Here is a 4,197-nt window from a genome sequence, read left to right as displayed (position 1 = left end):
TTGAAAAAATAAATAAAACTGATAAGTCCCTAGCCAATCTTATTTAAAAAAGAAGGAAAAACTCAAATTCATGCAATAAAGAATGAAAAGTGTGAAATCACTACAGATTCTGTGGAAATACAGATTATCAACACCTATTTTGAAAACCTCTACTCTCATAGGTTTGATAACAGAAGAAATGGACAGATTCCTAGAAACATGGAGTACCAAATCTGGGTCAAGAAGATGTAAAACTGATCAATTACTGAATTTCAATTAATGAAATTCAAAATGTAATTAAGTTCTTACCAACAAAGAAGAACCCAGGCCTAGACTGATTCACTGCAGAATTCTACAAGAAATACAAAGACTTACTGCCAACACTCCTCAAACTCTTCAGTGAAATTGAATGGGAAGCAATTCTTCCTAACTCATTCCTGGAAGCCAATATGACTCTAGTACCAAAACCTGAGAAAGCCCCAACTGAAAAAGAGAACTACAGGCCGATTTCCCTAATGAACACAGATGCAAAAATTCTCAGTAAAATATTAGCAAACAGAATGCAGCAAATTATCAAGAAGATTATACACCACAGCTAAGTGGGATTCATCCCAGGCATACAGGGATAGTTCAACATATGTAAATCTATACATGTAATCTACCACATCAATAGAGCCAAAAATAAGAATCACATGATTATTTCTATAGATGCAGAAAAAGCTTTTGATAAGGTGTAACACTTATTCATGATAAGAACCTTACAGAAAATTGGGATAGATGGTCTTTACCTCAATATAATATAGGGCATCTATGACAAACCAACAGCCATCATCATATTAAATGGCCAGTAACTGAAAGCCTTTACCCTAAAATCAGGCACAAGACAAGGATGTCCATTACTGCCACTCCTATTCAACATAGGGCTGGAAATAGCAGACAGAGCAATTAGATGAGAGAGAGAAATAAAAAGAGTAAGGATAGGAAAAGAGGAAATTAAATTATCATTATTTGTGAATGACATGATACTCTACATAGAAGATCCCTAAAACTCCACTGAAAGACTCCTAGGTATAATAAATAAATTCAGTAATGTACCTGCATACAAAGTCAACACTCAAAAATCAATGTATACACTAACAAAATCACTAAGAGAGAAATAAGAGAAGCAACACCCTACACAATAGCATCCAAGAAAATGAAATACTTAGGAATCAATCTAATGAAAGAAGCAAAAGATCTATTCAGGGAAAATTATGATACCCTGAAAAATAAATGGAAGAGGACCTCAGAAAATGGAAAAACATCCCTTGTTCATGCATAGGAAGAACAAAGATCCTGAAAATGGCCATTCTCCCAAAATTGTTATACAGGTTTAATGAAACCCCAATCAAAATACCACTAGCATACCTCGCAGATTTAGAGAAATCACACCTAAAATTCATCTGGAACTAGAAGAGACCTAGAATAACAAAGGCAATTCAAAGCAGCAAAGGCAAGGCAGGAGGCATCACAATCTCAGACTTGAAGTTATACTACAAAGCTACTGTAATAAAATCACAAAGCCACCGTAATAAAATTGCAAATTAAAACCAAAACTGGGATTCCATCTCACTCCAGAAAGAATGGCCAGGATAAAGAAAACTACCAACAACAAATGCTGGAGAGGCTGTGGTGAAAAAGGAACTCTCCTATACTGTTGGTGGGAGTTCAGACTGGTGCAATCACTGTGGAGGTCAGTCTGGAGATTCCTCAAAAAGCTGAGATTGGAAGTCCCATTTGACCTAGCTACGCCACTTCTGGGCATATTCCCAGAAGAACTGAAAACATCATACCACAGTGATACATGTGCACCCAATTTATGATATCCAGATCTTGGAAACAACCGAAGTTTCCATCAACTGAGGAATGGATAAAAAAATTGTGGTATTTTTATACAATGGAGTACTACTCAAGTATAAAGAATGATCACATTGAGATATTTATAAATAAATGGACACAATTTGAGACCATACTCATAAGTGAAATAAATCAAACTCACATGTATAAATACCATATAGTCTCCCTAGTGTAAGAAATGGTAAGAATACATAAGAGTTTATGGTAATAATGGTTTCCCATTGCATTGCTTTGAAGCCTTACAATGGTTTCATTCATTAGTTGGAATGGTTTTATTCAGTTTTTAAAGTTTTATTATGTTTCAAGATATCAACAGTTATTTTAAAGAAAACAAGGCATTATGCAGCCATTGCTGGTTTACTATCATCTTGCTTTGCAGTCCTACCATGCTTTTATTCTTCTGTTTTGATTGGTTCTATCCTGTTGTGTTTTATTAGATTTTTATTTTGTGTGATAGTATAAGCATATTTTTAAGCAAAATGAGATATTATAATAACCACTATTCAATTTCTGTTATTTGGTTTTGAATGTCCTGTAATAATTTCATTCTCTTGAATAGTTTTATACTATTTTGTTATATTTGATATTATTGTGTGTGAAGGTATGCCCAATTATTTCAAAGAAAAGAGACATTATAGTAGCTACTGTTGATATCCGGTTGCCTTGCTGTGAAGTGCTATGTTGCTTGCATTGTTCTGTTCCAATTTGCTTTGTTCTGTTCTCTTTTGTTTTTTCTTTTTAAAATAAAAAGAAAAATGTTTATAAAACAGTAAAAAATAAACAAAACTGAAAAACTGTTACCTATAGTAATCAAGAAAAAAAAAGGAATTCCTCCAATATGCAAAACAGACAGAAATAGACATTACAAGTGATATCACAGAATAAAAGGATCAGCAAGGACTATTAAGAACAGCTTCACATGTCAAAAAATTGAAAAATCTAGAATAAATTTCTAAATTTTCAGACACATAAAACTGCAAGGTCACAAAAGTCTGAACATAAGTACAAGTGAGGAGATTGAACATAGATGTAAAAATTCTCAACAAAATCCAGTAAATTGAATCTAAAAGCACATAGAAGAGATGATGCATCATGATTAAGTGGAAGTTATCCAGGGATGCAAGGGTGGATAACATGTAAATTAATGAACATAATATAACGGAAGGAAGGATAAGAACCATATGACTATTTCAATAGATGGAGAAAAAGCAGTCAATAAAATTTCGTATCTTTTAAGAAAAATCCTCAAAAACTAGCTATAGAATTATGTACTGCAATGCAATAAAATAATGTACAGCCAACATGATATTGAACCAGAAATGCTGAAGTCATTTCTTCTAAACATAAATAAGGCAAGGATTTTCACTTTTACACTCTTGTCAGTATTGAACTGGAAGTTTTAACCAGAGAAATAAAGCAAAAAGAAAAAATAATGGGCATTCAAATAAAGAAGAGGTCAAATTACCTCTGCAGATGACATGATTTATATATAGCAAAATTCAAAGATTTCATTAAAAACCTGCTAGAACTGTTAAATTTAGTAAATTTTCTTGATATAAAATGAGCATATGAAAATGAGAATCTTTTTTATACATCATTAATGAAATTGCTGAAAAAGAAATCATGCAAATAATTGCTTTCATAATAGTGATTAGGCAAAAACCTACAATAAATTAAGCAAATATCTAAAAAATTTAAACAAATACCTAAAAATAAATTTAATCAAGGATATGAATAACCTAAAACTAACAGAATGGAATGGAATATTTGAAAGTTATTTATCCAACAAAGAATTAGTTTCTAGAATATATGAGGAACTTAATATGATAGTAAAACAAAAAGAATCACCCAAAACAATGAACAGTAATCTGATTAAAGCATAGGCAAATGACTTGAATAGGCATTTTTGAAAGATGAATACACAAATGGCTAACAAGTATATGAAAAAATGTTTCATATTTACTAATATGAGGAAAATGCAATTCAAGACCACAGTGATACATTATATCATGCCCATTGAAATGGCTATTATCAAATGAAAAAAAATATAAATGTTGGCAAAGATACAGAGGAAAGGAACTCACACTGTTGGTGGGAATGTAAATTAATACGTCATTGTGGCAAATAGTATGAAGGTTTCTCAACAAAATGGAATGAGCTCTATGCTTGTCATCTCAGTACTTGGGAGGCTGAGGTTAAAATATTGGGAATTTGAGTCCAGCATAGGTTACAAAAAGGCTGTACCTACCTGTAGCTTGTCTTTAGCTCCCTGCCCACATCCAGGCTTTAGAATCCACATGCCAGGACCTGGGCTTTGGGCAC

This window comes from Cavia porcellus, unplaced genomic scaffold (assembly GCF_034190915.1).
Source record: "Cavia porcellus strain 051 isolate PalLab524CR breed Dunkin Hartley unplaced genomic scaffold, mCavPor4.1 scaffold_2, whole genome shotgun sequence".
Taxonomy (NCBI): Eukaryota; Metazoa; Chordata; class Mammalia; order Rodentia; family Caviidae; genus Cavia; species Cavia porcellus.
Note: the sequence above shows the minus strand (reverse complement) of the source record.